At 43.6% G+C, this 21296-nt stretch overlaps 1 pseudogene; it reads left to right on the plus strand.

The window, feature by feature from the left end:
- The first annotated feature begins 309 nt into the window (after positions 1-309).
- LOC137537175 (uncharacterized) overlaps positions 310-21296 on the plus strand; it is a 78938-nt pseudogene continuing 57951 nt past the window's right edge.

The raw sequence follows: 21296 nt of genomic DNA on the forward strand, positions 1-21296 counted from the left end.
GCTTAATCTCTATGCTCCCATCCAGTGACTAATCATTACCTTGTACTCATACTGTGCTCCATGGTCTGGTTTGCATGTATTCCTGTATTGTCTTATTGCTGTATGTCACCCCTAAATATTGTCTGTAACCTTAACTAATGTCCAGTGTTGTGTAATATGTTGGCGCTTTATAACTGCAATAAATGAATAAATTGGCAGATGTGCAGACTAACCAGCAAGAATGCAGTTGATTCCAAAAACAAGAAATTGCAGTTAGTTTATTCAACACTAGATGGCAATCGTACACACAGGAAGTGATGTACCACAGCAGGAAGAGAAGTTGCAGGAAATGGAGGAAACACGCGGCTGGAAGAGGTGATTGTGTGATTGTTGTTATATATTGGGCAGAGCAGAGGTCGGGATGGACATACTTGTTATATATTGGGCAGAGCAGAGGTCGGGGTGGACATACTTGTTATATATTGGGCAGAGCAGAGGTCGGGGTGGACATACTTGTTATATATTGGGCAGGGCAGAGGTCGGGGTGGACATACTTGTTATATATTGGGCAGGGCAGAGGTCAGTGTGGACATACTTGTTATATATTGGGCAGTGCAGAGGTAGTGGTGGACATACTTGTTATATATTGGGCAGAGCAGAGGTTGGGGTGGACATACTTGTTATATATTGGGCAGGGCAGAGGTCGGGGTGGACATACTTGTTATATATTGGGCAGGGCAGAGGTCGGGGTGGACATACTTGTTATATATTGGGCAGGGCAGAGGTCGGGGTGGACATGCTTGTTATATATTGGGCAGAGCAGAGGTCAGGGTGGACATACTTGTTATATATTGGGCAGAGCAGCGGTCAGGGTGGACATACTTATCATATATTGTACAGAGCAGAGGTCTGGGTGGACATACTTGTTTTATATTGGGCAGAGCAGAGGTCGGGGTGGACATACTTGTTATATATTGGGCAGAGCAGAGGTCGGGGTGGACATACTTGTTATATATTGGGCAGAGCCGAGGTCGGGGTGGACATACTTGTTATATATTGGGCAGAGCAGGGGTCGGGGTGGACATACTTGTTATATATTCAGTAGAGCAGAGGTCAGGGTGGACATACTTGTTATGAATTGGGCAGAGCAGAGGTCAGGGTGGAAATACTTGGTATATATTGGGCAAAGCAGAGGTCGGGGTGGTCATACTTGTTATATATTGGGGAGAGCAGGGGTCGTGGTGGACGTACTTGTTATATATTGGGCAGAGCAGAGGTCGGGGTGGACATACTTGTTATATATTGGGCAGAGCAGAGGTCGGGGTGGTCATTCTTGTTATATATTGGGCAGAGCAGAGGTCGTGGTGGACGTACTTGTTATATATTGGGCAGAGCAGAGGTCGGGGTGGACATACCTGTTATATATTGGGCAAAGCAGAGGTCGGGATGGACATACTTGTTATATATTGGGCAGAGCAGAGGTCGGGGTGGACATACTTGTTATATATTCAGTAGAGGAGAGGTCAGGGTGGACATACTTGTTATGTATTGGGCAGAGCAGAGGTCGGGGTGGACATACTTGTTATATATTGGGCAGAGCAGAGGTCGGGGTGGTCATACTTGTTATATATTGGGCAGAGCAGGGGTCGTGGTGGACGTACTTGTTATATATTGGGCAGAGCAGAGGTCGGGGTGGACATACTTGTTATATATTGGGCAGAGCAGAGGTCGGGGTGGTTATACTTGTTATTTATTGGGCAGAGCAGGGGTCGTGGTGGACGTACTTGTTATATATTGGGCAGAGCAGAGGTCGGGGTGGACATACTTGTTATATATTGGGCAGAGCAGAGGTCGGGGTGGACATACCTGTTATATATTGAGCAGAGGTCGGGATGGACATACTTGTTATGTATTGGGCAGAGCAGAGGTTGGGGTGGACATACTTGTTATATATTGGGCAGAGCAGAGGTCGGGGTGGACATACTTGTTATATATTGGGCAGAGCAGAGGCCGGGGTGGACATACTTGTTATATATTGAACAGAGCAGAGGTCGGGGTGGACATACTTGTTATATATTGGGCATAGCAGAGGTCGGGGTGCACATACTTGTTATATATTGGGAAGAGCAGAGGTCGTGGTGGACATACTTGTTATATATTGGGCAGAGCAGAGGTCGGGGGTGGACATACTTGCTATATATTGGACAGAGCAGAGGTCGGGGTAGACATACTTGTTATATATTGGGCAGAGCAGAGGTGGGGTGGACACACTTGTTATATATTGGGCAGAGCAGAGGTCGTGGTGGACATACTTGTTATATATTGGACAGAGCAGAGGTCGGGGTGGACATACTTGTTATATATTGGGCAGAGCAGAGGTCGGGTGGACATACTTGTTATATATTGGGCATAGCAGAGGTCGGGGTGGACATACTTGTTATATATTGGGCAGTGCAGAGGTCGGGGTGGACATACTTGTTATATATTGGGCAGAGCAGAGGTCAGGGTGGTCATACTTGTTATATATTGGGCAGAGCAGAGGTGGGGTGGACACACTTGTTATATATTGGGCAGAGCAGAGGTCGTGGTGGACATACTTGTTATATATCAGGCAGAGCAGAGGTCGGGGTGGACATACTTGTTATATATTGGGCAGAAGCGAGGTCGGGGTGGACATACTTGTTATATATTGGGCAAAGCAGAGGTCGGGGTGGACATACTTGTTATGTATTGGGCAGAGCAGAGGTCGTGGTGGACATACTTGTTATATATTGGGCATAGCAGAGGTCAGGGTGGACATACTTGTTATATATTAGGCAGAGCAGAGGTGGGGTGGACACACTTGTTATATATTGGGCAGAGCAGAGGTGGGGTGGACACACTTGTTATATATTGGGCAGGGCAGAGGTCGGTGTGGACATGCTTGTTATATATTGGGCAGAGCAGAGGTCGGGGTGGACATACATATTTGTTATATATCAGGCAGAGCAGAGGTCGGGGTGGACATACTTGTTATATATTGGGCAGAGCAGAGGTCGGAGTGGTCATACTTGTTATATATTGGGCAGAGGTCGGGGTGGACATACTTGTTATATAGTATTTCCAAGATGAAGCAGGCACACCATCCGATATCACGGGGTGCTTGGTGAAGTGGTATAGGCAGTACCACACACAAAGTCAGTATCAAAGATCTCACCAGCACACCTCAAGTCAAAGCACACCTTTTATTGTGCCAGTATCCACAAAATTCCAACAATTGTTTCGGGGGCCACGCAGGGTCCCCCTTTATCAAGGCATATGGCTTGATAAAGGGGGAACCTGCGTGGCCCCCGAAACAATTGTTGGAATTTTGTGGATACTGGCACAATAAAAGGTGTGCTTTGACTTGAGGTGTGCTGGTGAGATACTTGTTATATATTGGGCAGAGCAGAGGTCGGGGTGAACATACTTGTTATATATTAGGCAGAGCAGAGGTCGGGGTGGACATACTTGTTATATATTGGGTAGAGTAGAGGTTGGGGTGGACATAATTGTTATATATTGGGCAGAGCAGAGATCGGGATGGACATACTTGTTATATATTGGGCAGAGCAGAGGTGGGGTAGATATACTTGTTATATATTGGGCAGAGCACAGGTCGGGGTGGACATATTTGTTATATATTGGGCAGAGCAGAGGTCGGGGTGGACATGCTTGTTATATATTGTGCAGAGCAGAGGTCGGGGTGGACATACTTGTTATGTATTGGGCAGAGCAGAGGTTGGGGTGGACATACTTGTTATATATTGGGCAGAGCAGAGGTCGGGGTGGACATGCTTGTTATATATTGGGCAGAGCAGAGGTCGGGATGGACATACTTGTTATATATTGAGCAGAGCAGAGGTCGGGGTGGACATACTTGTTATATATTGGGCAGAGCAGAGGTGGAGTTGGACATACTTGTTATATTTTGCAGAGCAGAGGTCGGGGTGGACATACTTGTTATATATTGGGCAGAGCAGAGATCGGGATGGACATACTTGTTATATATTGGGCAGAGCAGAGGTGGGGTAGATATACTTGTTATATATTGGGCAGAGCAGAGGTCGGGGTGGACATACTTGTTATATATTAGGCAGAGCAGAGGCCGGGGTGAACATACTTGTTAAATATTAGGTAGAGCAGAGGTCGGGGTGGACATACTTGTTAAATATTAGGCAGAGCAGAGGTCAGGGTGGACATACTTGTTATATATTGGGCAGAACAGAGGTCGGGGTGGACATACTTGTTATATATTGGGCAGAGCAGAGGTGGGGTAGATATACTTGTTATATATTGGGCAGAGCAGAGGTCGGGGTGGACATACTTGTTATATATTGGGCAGAGCAGAGGTCGGGGTGGACATACTTGTTATATATTGGGCAGAGCAGAGGCAGGGGGTGGACATACTTTATTACATAGGAATTCAGTGCGGAGCTGTGACAGGCCGATTCCTGTATGCCATGAAATACTGAGCCCATAAGATCCTCGTAGAGCAGCTACCACCTCCAGGTGGTGCATCACACATATACACTCTCTGTATTACATTATCTGGATTTCTATTACTTCTTATGCTATAAATTATGCAGCTAAACACACCTGTTATCATCTGTGGTTGTTACTGCAGTCACAGGAGTTGTATGTCGTGTAGTGAGAGAGGTTGGAGTCTGCACAAAGATGGTGGCTGGTGGGTCACAGCTAGGGGGTGGAGCCAGGTAACAAGGGGTGTGGCTAGTAGGACAGGCAGAGTAGATGGAGGCTGCAGCTGGAGAGTGGTTGGGTGATCTTTGCTGCTTTGGTCCTGGTATTGACACTGCCCCGGCTGGGAGGTTTGTTGCTACGGCTCTTGGAGGGTTTGGGGTTAGTAGGTGATGGACAGGTGGACTCAGGTATGGTCAGGATATGGAGCTGCAGTCCCATCTGCGTACGAGAGGATTTGCCGTCGGAGACTTGGGCTCAGGATACAGCCGGTATGGCATATCCTGCTGTCCCGGCGACGTTAGATACTATTCCCCCTCTAGGTCCTCATGGATAGTGGGGAATGAAATAATTCGGCTTCCAGCAATTGCTGGAGGAGGAATTATAGTGTTTTATAAGTAAGTTCAGCTCCGTGTTCTGACGGCGCTGAAGTTACTCACTGCTGCGACCAAATCTACTGCGCTGGATTGCCAATGTTCAGTCCCATCTGCCTAGTTCATCAGGTGCCAGAGCCATAAGTAATGATAATTTATAGCTAATTAGCTGCAGGCCTCTGCTCCTATCTTCCTCTGTCTCCAGCTGTTCTCTCCTCACATCCTCATCCATCTACCACTGCCGGCACTGCTGTAACCTCCCAGGAATGTGTGCATGGAGAGGAGGAGAGAAGCACCAGATGATGAGCAAGGCATACTGGGAGAGAGGGCTGTGGTGCTGAATGTGCAGGATACCACAGCTTATGGGATATTATCACCCTCTAGTAAATGATGTTTTTTTCTGTGCTCTGTTTATTACTGCTAATATCTTACAGCTATAATCTGTTATCCTTTTCAGAACTAATGTCTGAGCTCAAAGCACAAGAGACGTATGTGAGGAGTGATCAGCAGCCTATGGAGGAGGGTGACATGATGGGGACAATTAATGAGGAAGAGGAGACATATGTGAGGAGTAATCAGTCTATAGAGGAGGGTGACATGATGAGGACAATTAAGAAAGAAGAAGAGGAGACATATGTGAGGAGTGATCAGCAGTCTATGGAGGAGGGTGACATGATGGGGACAATTAAGAAGGAAGAAGAGGAGACCTATGTGAGGAGTGATCAGCAGTCTATGGAGGAGGGTGACATGATGAGGACAATTAAGAAAGAAGAAGAAGAGACGTATGTGAGGCGTGATCAGCAGTCTATGGAGGAGGGTGACATGATGAGGGCAATTAAGAAAGAAGAAGAAGAGACTTATGTGAGGCGTGATCAGCAGTCTATGGAGGAGGGTGACATGATGGGGACAATTAAGAAGGAAGAAGAGGAGACCTATGTGAGGAGTGATCAGCAGTCTATGGAGGAGGGTGACATGATGAGGGCAATTAAGAAAGAAGAAGAAGAGACTTATGTGAGGCGTGATCAGCAGTCTATGGAGGAGGGAGACATGATGAGAGCATCTAAGAAGGAAGACGTTATTACAAGGATGCGTGTTGGTGAGTGATAAATATTAGATATACAAAATACTTAAGCTAAATATATATATAGAACCCACTCCCGTGCCCCCTCTCTGCACATCCCCCCTCAACTCTTGATGTCCTCTGGCCTCTTTTCCCCTATAATAAACCTGTTACATTAATGAGTGCTAGAATGTACTCCTGTGTCCCCCCCTCTCCATATCCCCCCTCAGCTCATCACCTCTGACTCTTCACTGCATCCAAAAATTACAGATGAACACAGAAAATGTGATGACAGTGCACTGCAAAGCCCGCAAAATCATGAGGACAAGTGTGCTCCCTGCCTGAGTCTCTAGAAGGGTGTAAGCTGGGGGGTGTTCTGTAAGACGCACGGCCACTTGTGCTGCAGACTAATCATGACAAGTGTGCTCCCTGCCTGAGTCTCTAGAAGGGTGTAAGCTGGGGATGTTCTGAAAGACGCACGGCCACTTGTTCAATGGACAAATCATGACAAGTGTGCTTCCTGCCTGAGTCTCTAGATGGGTGTAAGCTGGGGGGGGGGGGGGGGGTGTTCTGTAAGAAATCTCTGAGACAGCTTTCTGTATCTTTCCCCTAAACCATGATGGTGAACAATCTTTGTCTTCAGGTCATTTGAGAGTTGTTTTGAGACCCCCATGTTGCTACTCTTCAGAGAAAATTAAAAGAGGAGGAAAACTTACAATTGACCCCCTTAAATACTCTTTCTAATAACTGGATTCACCTGTGTATGTAGGTCAGGGGTCACTGAGATTACCAAGCCAATTTGAGTTCCAATAAGTTCTAAAGGTTTTGGAATCAATAAAATTACAACAGTACCCACATTTATGCACCTGCCTAATTTTATTTAAACAATTATTGCACACTTAATTTTACGTCTCAAATATCACTGCGTGTGTCTCCTATATGATATATTTAACTGATATTTTTTGTCGTAACAACCAACGATTTATACAGGAAAATCATGACGATTAACAAGGTTGCCCAAACTTTCACATCCCACTGTATGTAATGCTTTAGTCATGAGTGCCACTATGACTATATATAATATAAGAGAATGTTGTGCCCGCCCTTCAACACTGGGTGATGGTGTGAGTCTATAGCCCAGAACATTATTCTTCATGAAGACTATATGCCTCTGGGTTTCCCTTCCCCCTTCTGGGCTCTGAAGTTATATTTTACTGTTACACGTTAGTAATTAGTTTAACTGCCTAAGATAAGTTTCCTCCTCCCAGTACTGACTGGGTGTTGCTGGGCAGTGGACCTCAGCTGTTCGTCCGTGTATATAATTACACATCAGTAAGTTAGTTAGTAGCCTTTCTCTTAGCAGGTAGTGAAGAGTAGGCGGGGGTTTTGGGAATAAGCTACTCTGCGAGTCGTTAGACGTAGAAGGGTGGGAGTTGAGGGATAAGGGAGTTCGGTAGGTCACGGTTCATAACCGCTTAAGATAATAATGTTTATTTCTAATATTTTACTCTTCTTTCCAACTTTTCTCTCTACCTTTGCCCTCTCTTGGGCACAACTGCTTACGAATTGTTACATGTATAAATATTTTACAACTTCTGATGCCCTGGCAACTGCACGACAGGTAGATCTGCCATCCAGCTTGACCTGCGTTTCATGGAATGTTCCGGGTCTCAACCCCAAATTTAGGAGAGCTTTAGTTTTTAACTTCTTAAAAAAATATCATCCTCTTATCTGCATTTTGCAGGAGACTCACTTAATCGGTAGAACTATAATGGCCTTAAAAAAACCATGGGTGGGGCATTACTTTCACTCTACATATTCTACTCATTCTAGAGGGGTTAGTATCCTATTACACAAATCCTTACACATGACAATACAGCAAGTCAAGCTGGATACCTCTGGCAGATCTGTATTAACACAAGCAATTCTTTTTGGATTTTTGGGGCCCCCTTCATTATAATTTGTTTATAACTGCCACCCACTGGAAGCTTTTAGCTTTTAAACAACCTCATTACCATAATTACTCAATTATCACCGGCCAAAATCCTATGGGCTGGAGACTTTAATGTAGCTCCCAACCCAACCATTGATAGACTGACCTATACTGGACCAGAAAGATCCAACCTAGCTGCATGGGCAGAAACACATTCCTTAACCTCCCTGGCGGTGCAATAAATCCGCCAGGGGGCAGCGCAGCACTTTTTAATTTGTTTTTTTAAAGCATCTAGCTAGCTTCCCCCCTCCCTTCGCTATCCCTCCCACCCCTCCGATCGCCGCCGGCGCTTTTACCCTGCAGGGATTCCCGTTCTGAATGGGATTCCCTGTATAGGCTTTCCCGTTGCCATGGCAACGATTGCGATGACGTCATCGACGTCGTGACGTCAGCGGGTATTCCGCCCCTCAGCGCTGCCTGGCACTGATTGGCCAGGCAGTGAAAGAGGTCTGGGGGCGGCGCGGATAGCGGCGAATTGGCGGGTAGCGGCGGCGATCGTTATGCACACGCAGCTAGCAAAGTGCTAGCTGCATGTAGCAAAAATAATTTATGTAAATCGGCCCAGCAGGGCCTGAGCGGCACCCTCCGGCGGCTTACCCCGTTACCGCTAAGGAGGTTAATAGATATGTGGAGATGGAAACATCTGAGTGAAACTAGATACACCTGCCCTTCTACTGCACATAAAACTTTATCACAAATAGATCTCATTTATACAACAGATGATATATTGCCAATGATTCAAAAGGTGGACATACTCCCTAGTGGTATATCAGAGCATGCTCCTGTACTTCTCACATTAAACTTGGAAGGTGTCCTGAGGACTAACTCATGGCGGTTATGCAGATGCTGCTGTCACTAACAAGACTACACAAGTCTTCCAACTGACTAGAGGTACTAGACAGGGGTGTCCCCTTTCGCCGAATCTATTTGCCTTGGCCATCGAACCGCTAGCAATCATGATTAGACACTCTTAATAGCATTGTGGGATCTCACTCTATGCAGATGACTTCCTCCTATATATAGCAGATTCGGGTCCCTCTTTTACTGCAGCTCTGGAAACTGTAGACTTGTCATGATCATGTCTGCAGCATGTACTGCTGGCTGCAGTTTTACTGAAGATAAGCAGTTTTTGATGTCATTACATGCATTTGCTTGCATAGTTTGGTTTGCACTGAAACTAGTTGCTGATTCCATCTGCAGTGGCTCTACAGTGCTGGCCAGCTCAGGATTGAATAATTACCATTCACCTGTGTGGGAATCTGCATGTCTGCTCCCATTGGATGACCTCAGTATAAAGATCTGCTTCCTGCAGGGCTTCTCTGGCTATCATAGTCTCAGCAGCACCAGCCTGTCTTGCTGTTACTCTGGCCCCAGATCGTGTTCCTAGTTCTTATGATACTTTGCTGGTCTTGCACCATATATTGGTTCATCGTCCAATATATATGCATACTAGCACGTTTGTTATTTTCCTTGTATTCGTGTTACGTTAATACATCAGTGTCGCTGATATATACGTACACGAACTGTTTATATCCTGTGTTCAGTCAGTCAGTTTTCAGCACGTTTTTGGTAGATTGTGCGTATCGTGATCACCCGTGCTTAGCTAGTTAATCTGTTCCTGTTACCGTGTGTGGATTGCGCTAATCTCTGCGTATAGTTAGCAAATCCTTCTGAACCCTGTTCCCTGTATTGCTCTAGTTCCTAGTCAGTGTTCCTGCTTATGTCATATATCGGTTCATTGCCGATACATACATATGTTAGTCAGACGTTATAAAATAGTTTCATTGATAGCTGTAATTGTAATACGCTAGGAAAACATACTTATTGTATATTTGTCTGTGTTACATTCATCTATCTTGATCCTGTTATTTCCTGACTATCCTGTCCTGTCTCTGTGAGGCACGCCATCGCTGCATTCGCATTGGCTGCCTCATTCCAGTCTGTCTTGTTATGGACGCTTGCTGTCACTGAGTAGTGACTAGCTGGCAAGCGTTCATTCTGTCTACCTGTCCTGATCTCCTCAGTTCTGGTTTATGCGCTCAGCGCTACCTTGCGCTGAGACGTTATCGTGAAAGTGTTTGTGGCTGTTCGGATCTGCACCGGCTCTGTGCGCCACAATCTCCTATTGGAGTCAGTCCTCTCCTCCACTAAACTGGGGATATCCTGATTCCTTGTGCTAGTGTGTGTACCTCCTTCACATATTTCGGCCTGGAGATACAGAAGGACCTTCAAATGTTTCTAGCCAATAACTTTATTCCCATCATAAAAAGTAAAAGATAAATGTAGTGCCTGGCAGGAACTGCCCTTAACCTTGGTAGGGAGAGTTAATGCGATAAAAATGATGTTACTACCTAAATTTACGTACGTTTTCCGTAATTCACCAGTCTGGATACCTAAAAAATACTTTACAGAGATAAATAAAATCCTGATTCCCTTTATCTGGTCCAATAAACTCCCACGCTTATCGCTCATAACCTTGGAATTACCGGTAGTAGAGGAGGGCTTATCTATGCATAATTTCTTCTATTATTTTCTGGCGACAATACTAGTTACCATCAGATGGCGGTTTTCTCGTGATGAAAACAACCCAGCTGTGGTGGGTGAAGCAGCCATTATGGGCTCGTACGAAGCTCTATTAAATTTACCCTTTAGAGGCTTTAATTCTTCCCCAGACATTACAACTGCTATGAAAACCACGATCCATGCCTGGCAATATCTCCATAGCAAATTTGCTATGCCACACAGATGGTCCCCATATACACCGTTGTGGGGAAACCCCAATATTTCCCAGTTTTCTACTATCCCTGATCCAGCAATTTGGGCCGGGTATGAAATGAAAATCCTGAAAGATGTAGCCCCGAATGGGACTATGCTGGCTTTCTCGGAACTGCAACAGCTATATGGTCTTCCTAATCACATGTGTTTTAGATTCCTACAACTCTCACATGCATTTACAGCCCAATTTGGTAAAGAAAGACTGCGGTTGGAGTCCGACCCACTCTAATCTCTCCTTATAGTAGAGCGACTGGCTGAGCCATTATCAGCCATTTACGCTGAACTCCTCCTTCAAATGGGTCATAATACTAACAAAATGTATGGACAATGGGTAAACGACTTAGGAGAAATAGAGGAAGAGGAATGGGAGGAGGTGGTGGGCAGGGGAGCTGGGGTCCTGATCTCATCCAGGGACAGATTGATTCACAGGGTACTTACACAGGGTATATTTTACTCCTTGCACACTACACAAAATTGATCATTCCCACTCTAACTTATGTACCAGATGCGGGGCAGCAGAGGGAAACTTTCTTCATATGTTCTGGACATGTCCGGCATTAGCAAGATATTGGGACCAAATTGAAAAGACTATAGAAAAAGTATTAGATGCGCTAGGCCTGAACGATAAATCATTGGGGGATCGAAATCGTGATCACGGAAACGGCGATTCCATGATTGTCATAATGGCAATTTCATCCCCCTCTGCAGGCAGTCCCCTCTCCCGCTGTGCACAGCTTGCCGCTCTATGCATCGGCGTCTCAGCGGGTGTTAAACGCAGTGGCTCAGCGGGTCCCTTGTGGTGATGGAGGCGGCTCACTCACTCCCCAACTTCAGTGTATACTGACTGCAGCCTATCAGATAAGCAGGCAGCTAGCTCCGCCCACAGGCTCTCTCTCTTGCGGCAGCTCACTCCTCCCAACGCCTCCCTGTCATTGGCTGGACAGACGCCAGAGTCCGCCCACAGGCTCTCAATCTCGCGTAGCTCACTCCTCCCGAGTCCACATCACTAGCTGGGTGGGCAGAGTCTGCCCTGTCTAACAATTGTAGTATCATGGGTGGCAGACTCCGCCCATTAGCTTGTCAATTAACTTTTTTTACACTGCCTGTAAGAAATCGTGAATCGAATTGAAATCGCAATTTCTGACAGAAATCGTGTGATTCAATCTTTTCCTAAAATCTTTCAGGCCTAAGATGCGCCTTTCAAATTTGAACTTAAAGTGGTAAAATTAGGTATATTTGCGAAAGGCAGTTATGGTAAGTATAAACAAGCAATGATATTTACGCTTTGCCATGTAGCTAGGAAAGTAATCTTATCTGATAGGAGCCAGCCTATCATACCCACCAAAGCTGAATGGATTAACACCGTTAACAAAATCCTCCCACTATGTAAAATGACATATAAAGGTCGGAACTGTCCCAATAAATGTGACTATATTTGGTCTGGATGGTGCGACAAGAATTGTAGGAATGTATTGACAGACATTTACAAATCTATACCAGGTGAGGTACTTTGTTACATGTTGCCTGAGGAAATCTTTTACAAAAAACTATACATAATCTCAGATTGCCGTGTACTACTACACTTACAGCACCCATGCCTGCTCAATGAGTGTTTATAAGTTCTGACAGAATTATTACTCTTCAATGAAAAGAGATATATGCTCGATAAGCTCCAGTGGGTGGATGGGATCTATCGGAAGGTATCTAGAATAATCAATATTCACAGAGACTGTTGATATTGCACAAGTTGATAATTTCAGTTATATAACCAGTGACAATGGATGAATGAAGATTCTCTATTCGATATACGACAATAATCCATGAAGTATGATACATAGTGCTGAGACTGTGTGTAAGATGGATATATTCTGACGTGTATAACATGTAACAGTGATAATGATACTTCCTTCTCTTCTTCTTTTTCTTCGCCCCTTCATGTGTCTCTTCACATGGGGGAGCCACTATTTTTTTCTCCTCTTTTTTTTTTCTAAGAATGTATTGACTTACCATTGTGTTCTTGTTATGGTATGTTCAAATGTTTTGTTATGTTGTATTTTGTATGCAAAAGCCAAAAATACAATAAAAATGTACCTGTTACAAACAAATTATATGCAAAGTTATGCAGCTGCTGCATTCGGTCCATTTCCAAACTGCAAAAACTTTGCCTCAACTTGGAATTCTCAGCAGCTCACTGACCCTCCCTAATGATAATTGCTCCTCCCCTCAGAATTCTCTAACAGGAAGTGATGATGTTTCTCTATTTGCAGGGTGGAGTCCCGGCATCAGGAACCTCTCAGAGACTCGTCTCTCTGTATCCACAGACTGTACAACGGATGATGATGTCACTGGACAAGAGTCTCCTGCAGATATCCTGGTTACCCCAAATATTCCCCCAGACTCCCCTCACCTGTCTAACCCTGAGGGGCCTCATACCCAGCACAGCTCTCCTCCTGCTGGAAGGTCTCATTCCTGTTCCACATGTGGGAAATGTTTTGTTTGTAAATCACATCTTGTCATACATGAGAGATCACACACTGGTGAGAAGTCTTATTCATGTGCTGAGTGTGGGGAATGTTTTGTTTCTAAATCACATCTTGTCATACATGAGAGATCTCATACTGGTGTGAAGCCTTATTCATGTGCTGCATGTGGGAAATGTTTTGGGCATAAATTAATCCTTGTAAACCATGAGCGATCTCACACTGGTGAAAAGCCTTACAAATGTGCTGAGTGTGGGAAATGTTTTGCACAGAAATCAAGCCTCATCTTACATGAAAGATCCCACACTGGTGAAAAGCCCTATTCATGTGCTGAATGTGGGAAATGTTTTGGGTATAAATCAAGCCTTGTTTCACATGAAAAATCTCATACTGGTGAGAAGCCCTATTCTTGTGCTGAGTGTGGGAAATGTTTTAGGCATAAATCAGTCCTTGTAAAACATGAGCGATCGCACACTGGTGAAAAACCTTATACATGTGCTGAGTGTGGGAAATGTTTTTCACAGAAATCAAGCCTTATCACTCATAAAAGATCCCACACTGGTGAAGAGCCCTATAGATGTGCTGAGTGTGGGAAATGTTTTGCGAGTAACTCAAACCTTGTCATACATGAGAGATCTCATACTGGTGTGAAGCCCTATTCATGTGCTGAGTGTGGGAAATGTTTTGGGCATAAATCAGTCCTTGTAAATCATGAGCGATTGCACACTGGTGAGAAGCCTTATACATGTGCTGAGTGTGGGAAATGTTTTGCACAGAAATCAAGCCTTATCTTACATGACAGATCTCACACTGGTGAAAAGCCTTATACATGTGCTGAGTGTGGGAAATGTTTTGCACAGCAATCACAGCTTGTTAGTCATGAAAGATCCCACACAGGTGGAAAGCCCTATGCGTGTGCTGAGTGAGGGGAATGCTTTTGGCATAAATCAAACCTTGTCACACATGAGAGATCTCACACTGCGAAAAGCCCTATTTTCAGGTGCAGAGTGTGAGAAATTTCTTGGCTAAAAGTGTTCTGATAAACTTTGTCTATTTTTTTAGTTTATTTTTTTGCACAAAGAAGCATAATTACACAGTATACACAGAGGCTTCTTACATGGTACTCAGTGTATTGTTGGGTAAAGCTTTAAAGTTCCTGAACTGAGGTGACATAGTGAGATAAATATGGGCACATATAGTGCTAAGCCTAGTTAGAACTTGCCTGTGATCACTTTTTATATTTCTGATTGGAAGGGTTAATAAACCAGGGTTAATATCTATGCTAATGAGGCAGGTTCTGCAGTTGCATGCAGCCACGGCTCTCCTGAAGAGTAAATACAAGCGAAAACACTTTTTATATGGCTTATCAAACACTCCTGATAACAAGAGTGCTGAAAAGTGAATTATTTGTTTTTGTTGGGAGCTGACTGAACCAGAGTTTATGTCACACTGATATGGCTGCTTTGTACAATTGAGAGTCAGAAATTAACCCCCTTAAATTAAAAACAAGAAGGTGAGACTCCAAGAAAGCTCTTTATACAATTGTTATGTACCTAATGTGAGCTGCAGATGTGGGAATATTAGAAGCTCCCATTTATCCAGAATGAACTGAGGAAAGGAGATTTCCCTCTCTGTATTGTTTACAGTCATAAAAAAATATGTGAACCTTTTATTTTTGTGTGTTTTTTTGGCTGAGTTTCTACAGAGAGTTGAAACTGTAAATAAATGCAATGAAAATGAAGTCAAAATAAGAAATGTAACCCTCTTTTCTAAATAAATAGATCCCTACTTGTGGCCCTATAGACAGCGTTTGTACCCCAGCTCTTATGGGTGCAGTTGCCTTGTAGCTGGAAGCTAGCTTAGCCAGAGGCATTGTGGGTATTTGTATTATTCTGTCACCCTGGTGGGAAAGTATGGGGAGAATTAGCAGTGGAGGAGAGAGAATGGCTGCTGGTCACCAGAGATCTGGGCATGTGCAGAGAGATGCACCCCTCATTCATTACATTTCATGCTGAATATCCCCCCAGCCAGGCCTCCTACAGTCCCCCTATGTGTAGGGTAGGGAGGGGGCCCCGTGCCACTTCTGTGTAGCAATGCAGACCTCCAGCACCGCTTGTTCCCAGATATCACATATATACCAATCTAGGGGTCTGTAATTTGATATAGCAGCAGCTCGGGAGTCTCCTCCTCACCCTCAAGATGTGGAACTTCTCTAAAGAATAAGGGTGATGGGTAAATGCCAATGTCTCTGATTCTCAACAGAAGCGTGCAGCCCAATTCCACCTAGTACTTTGTATATTTATTTCTGATTATATTTTCAACATTATATATGTAATACTGTATATGATTGCTCAATAGTTTGGTTATTGATTTGATACTGACACCAAATAGATTGACAAATGTAATTCTGCAACTGGCGGGGCCCTTGCCAACTGTCACATCTGTCAAACATTTGTTTACTTCAAACGTCTCAACACATATTACATCCCCTGTTATAGAAGTCATTATAATTTATTATAATCATTCTAACTTCTATAAACCAATGTTTATATAGCACTCACATTGCCCATCACTCGCATATTTCCAAGGCTTAGGATATTCACTTTCTCCCTTTTCTCGACCTTGCTGGGAATTTCTTAATTTTAAATGTTCTAACAATTTGATATGTGATGCAGGTACTGTTTTTGTATACCAAATAATAAGGGCTTGTGCACACCGAGGGCATTTTGGGTTGTTTTTTCTTAGCTCCAGTGATTTTTAAAAATGCCCTGAAATCGCTAGTGCACCGATTCCTTATGGGACAGTTCATATCGGCGCGTTTCGTCCGCTTTCCGCTCAGCAAAGCGCTGCATGTACCATTTTGGAGACAATTTTGCTAAAAATGGAAGGTTTAGGAACAGCGCAAAATGCTCACAAATTGCATTATCCGGCGATTGCGGTCGCGCTTTTATGAATAAATACATTGTACTTCCGGGTGAAAGAGTTCACTTCCTGACTGACGGCTGGAAGTGAATAAGCGGAATTGCTCTGCAAAAGCGCTTTGTACAAAATCGTAGCGCGCAGTGGAGCGCCGGGAGGGGGAAAACGTGCAAAAAATCGAGAATCTCAGGAGTCAGTTATTTTGATTTTGAATGTGAACAAAGCTTTACAGGATGCAAGAGTATGTTTCCTGCTGCTGTAGTAACAAGTGTGTTTCCCCTGTTCTCTCCCCCTCCCTTACAGGATGCAAGAGTATGTTTCCTGCTGCTGTAGTAACAAGTGGTTTCCCCCTGTTCTCATCACCCTCCCTTACAGGATGCAAGAGTATGTTTCCTGCTGCTGTAGTAACAAGTGTGTTTCCCCTGTTCTCTCCCCCTCCCTTACAGGATGCAAGAGCATGTTTCCTGCTGCTGTAGTAACAAGTGTGTTTCCCCTATTCTCTCCCCCTCCCTTACAGGATGCAAGAGTATGTTTCCTGCTGCTGTAGTAACAAGTGTGTTTCCCCCTATTCTTTTCATTGATTTTCTTGAATTATTTCAAAAATGTAACTTAAAATATTAACAATTGTATTCTACCTTCTTTCTGATAATTACATGTAATCTCTGCTGCCTGTAATTCAGTTCTTAAGATAGACTTGACAATAAACCTTTGTGGCTAATTATTTCCATTTTTTCACCCATTTTATGAAAATGTATTAATGTGTATCATACATATTGTAAAGAGAAACTGTTAACTTATTACATGTATGTACTTGTCTATGTAATATAACTCCTCCATACAAGCTTTAGGAATGAACTCAAGGGAAAAAAAACACTTTTGAATCACTTCCTAACTGGACCTTACTTAAAATGAACCTGAACTCTTGCACAAGACAGAAGGAAAACAGAGAAATGCACCCTGTATGTATTTAGAGAGTTTAGCCTGACTAATGCCCCCTCATTTGTGTCTAATCACAAGTTGTAATTTGATCTCTCCCCGTGTCACCTGACTGCCATTTTCAGGTAAGGCAGATAAGCTCATTTGAAAGCACAGGGTGGTAATATGTCTGCTTCCATGAAAGCAGGAAGGAGAAACAGTGCAGATTTATGTTCGGATTTGTAACAGCTGTAACAAAGAAATGTTTTCCTTTCAAGGTTATTATGCTGTTGCATGTATTTTAGAGCAGAGAGGAAGTTCTGAGTTGAGGTCCGCTTTAACCGCAAACCTTCTTTGTTCTTTATGTGTAATTATATCACTGTGTAAGTTAACTCTTTCATTTCTTACAACAAACAAACCTGTAAATATGATGACAAAACTGATACTCTTCTTAAATAAGCAAACAAATAACCTTGGGCTGAAAATGTAAACATGATGATAAATCTGACCTTTCAATGTCATTAATTTTTCATCCATAGTAAAATTATTATAAATATTAGCTGAAATAATAACAATGCACATCACTAATTGGAATTCCTGACATTGTTACAGGTATTGAAATGTGCTCCCTTCCAGCTATTGCTATAATTGTGGTGTTAATACATTCATCTTGATGGTATTCATATCATTTATTTGCCCTCAGATCTGTATGATTTAATGATTAATCAAGCTATGTCTATTAAGGAGCCAATCAGAGCTCCGACACGTGTGAGCGGTTTCCTGTGTGTCAATTGATGTTCTAAATAAAGACTTGGCGCTTTTTACCCTTCCAACTGGTGTAGCGGGACATCCTTTTTGGAAATCTGGCTTTGAGATGTTTTGGATCCCTGGCTGCCAGCTGGATTTGCATTAGTGGTTGCAGCGGCTCTACCGCCTACCGAAGATTTAATGTATACCTGTATTTTTTAAATATGTTATACCTCTTTTAAAAGTTTGTGTTATTATTTGGAAATGTATAGCATATTCAGTTTGATCTTCCAAACATATCCTTGCCAACTGTGATCTTTGTTCACTATCAATCAATGTTAAAACTATATAATCGAAAATGTATTAATGCAGGACATGATACTAATGCAATTTGTATAATCATATTTTCCATCATCTGATTTAAATGTACATTTTATGTTATCTATGTAGCATTTTGCTTTCTGACAAGCCCTATTATCTCCAATCAGATTTCAAAGTTTCTATCTACAAATTGTTAATTATAGAATCAATAATACCTTCACCATCTAAAGTCCCTTCAGTAATGATTCAATCAAATTTGCAAAATAACATTGGCATAAAGGATATCTTCTGGACATTTTCCCTATCAAAATATTACGTTTCCAAACAATAAATCACACATTTACCTTCTATCAAAAAAGTAATTTGATCTAAAAATGATTACATTTCCCTTATAGAGCCTTTTTGTTTGTACAATGTTCCTCTGAATTTGTCACTATTGTATGGGAAATATCACAGAAACTGTAAAACTAACCCGGTTCTAAAACATAAAAAATCTATAAGGCTTGGCAGGTTATGTCCACAATCAGTCTCTATGCCCCAACCTATTGCCTTGACTCTGAGCCCGACCCACAATCTTCACCTATAGACAAGCCCCCACGTGAACAGTACACTTGATTTGTCTCCTGGCTTCGGTTACATCCAGGGCTTAACGTGCAAGGCATACAGACTGAAGTAGAGTGAACAATAACCCCTCAGAACCCCACTGAGCTAGTATCACAACATTCACAAGTTCAATTATGAAAGTACCTGAGATGATGAGGATGAGGGCCACAATGGTAGACAGGTATGCAGCAGTATGGTAATGCACAGTCCAGGCAATATACAGATGTATTCAGGTAACAGATAAGCAGAGTCCAGGCAACAGGCAAGAATGTCCAGGTAACAAGCAGAGATCGGTCCAGGCAGCAAGCAAGAGGTTTCCAGGTAACAAGCAGAGGTTGGTCCAGGCAGCAAACAAGAGTAAAAGGTAAACAAGCCAAGGGTGAATAACCATTCAGCAGTCAGGATTCAAAGTGCGCACCCAGCAACTAGCCACAGCTATGCTTTATCACGGGCGATGACTGGGAGCACTCAGGAAGTTTAAATATAACTCTCATCCAATCAGTGGCCGGCCACACGCATCCAATGAGAGCACACAGCAGTAACCCGCCTAGGTGTTTACCTTTGCGGAGAGCGTACTGGGAACGTGCCTTCCGCTTATCAGGATGTGCATCTTGCATTCCAGCAGTCGCGTCATCAATGGGGAACAAGCGCCGAGAACCCGAAGTAGCGCTCTCAGACCGGGTCTCGGCATTAACGCTCTTAGACACATGTAAGTTTGTTACACAATCGAACATAAAACATCAAAACAAGAATTCTTCTTCATATGTGTCGGTAAAGTTGTATGTGGCTAGAGATTTTAGGTTTCACTTCTCCGGCTCAGTTCATCTTATGTATTAGTTACGTAAAACTCAATGTAACTCATGAGAAGTTCATGAGAAAATATAAATCTATTTAATAATGTTCATACCTAAGCACTAACGTTCCTCGCAAACTTCCGAAATGCCATTCATTTCTTTCAGCAATAGAAGCACGTCATCCTTCCTTCATCTCAATGCAGTAAAATACCGCGCCAGTGTGAAAGGGTCCTTAGGTTTGAGGGAGGGAATGTGTGTGCTCTCTCCAGTCCCCAGTCCGGCATGGAGGCATCCACCCCCTCTGGGAAGCCCCTGGGGTTACATTACAGCGCATTAGCATGTTCTGTCCTCCAGGCAGAATGGTACCTTGGTTAAACAAACTTAGCATGGAAGCCGTGCATGATAGCGCATGATGGCATAAGCAGGCAGTCCAAGCTATGCAGTGACATGAAAGCCGTGCATGATAGCATGATGGCATAAGCAGGCAATCCAAGCTATGCAGTGGCATGGAAGCTGTGCATGATGGCATAAGCAGGCAGTCCAAGCTATGCAGTGACATGGAAGCTGTGCATGATGGCATAAGCAGGCAGTCCAAGCTATGCAGTGACATGGAAGCTGTGCATGATAGCACATGATGGTATAAGCAGGCAGTACAAGCTATGCAGTGACATGGAAGCTGTGCATGATGGCATAAGCAGGCAGTCCAAGCTATGCAGTGACATGGAAGCTGTGCATGATGGCATAAGCAGGCAGTCCAAGCTATGCAGTGACATGGAAGCCGTGCATGATGGCACATGATGGCATAAGCAGGCAGTCCAAGCTATGCAGTGACATGGAAGCTGTGCATGATGGCATAAGCAGGCAGTCCAAGCTATGCAGTGACATGGAAGCCGTGCATGATAGCACATGATGGCATAAGCAGGCAATCCAAGCTATGCAGTGACATGGAAGCCATGATTGATAGCGCATAATGGCATAAGCAGGCAGTCCAAGCTATGCAGTGACATGGAAGCTGTGCATGATGGTATAAGCAGGCAGTCCAAGCTATGCAGTGACATGGAAGCTGTGCATGATAGCGCATGAAGGCATAAGCAGGCAGTCCAAGCTATGCAGTGACATGGAAGCTGTGCATGATGGCATAAGCAGGCAGTCCAAGCTATGCAGTGACCCAGGACAAAGCAGGCAAGATTTGAAAGTACTTCTTCTTAAGGGTAACTCAAAAACGAACAATCAAGAAAGAGTTCTGAGTACAAATTTATTAAAATGTTCAAGACATTAACAGAAGGTTCAAATCGTGGAATGGGATTCATGACCTCTTATGTAACATGATTGACTTGACTTCATGATCTTCAGAAACCTGCTGGATTTCATGTGTGCTTGCATGAACTCACTGGCTCCAGCCTGCTGATCACCTGACATATAACTGCTAAACAGTAACCAGCACAACCGCCATCTTCTTGTTTACTGTTTACCCCCATCAGTGTTTTACTTCAGCTAACATCTGGAAATATGCTTGAAGAAGGGGACTAGATCCCAGAAAGCTTGCATCATTTACAGTAACTCTATCAGCCATTAAAAGGTATTACTTTTACTAAACTTTTTTTCTACCTACATAATTTG

This window comes from Hyperolius riggenbachi, chromosome 10 (assembly GCF_040937935.1).
Source record: "Hyperolius riggenbachi isolate aHypRig1 chromosome 10, aHypRig1.pri, whole genome shotgun sequence".
In the NCBI taxonomy this organism is placed as follows: Eukaryota; Metazoa; Chordata; class Amphibia; order Anura; family Hyperoliidae; genus Hyperolius; species Hyperolius riggenbachi.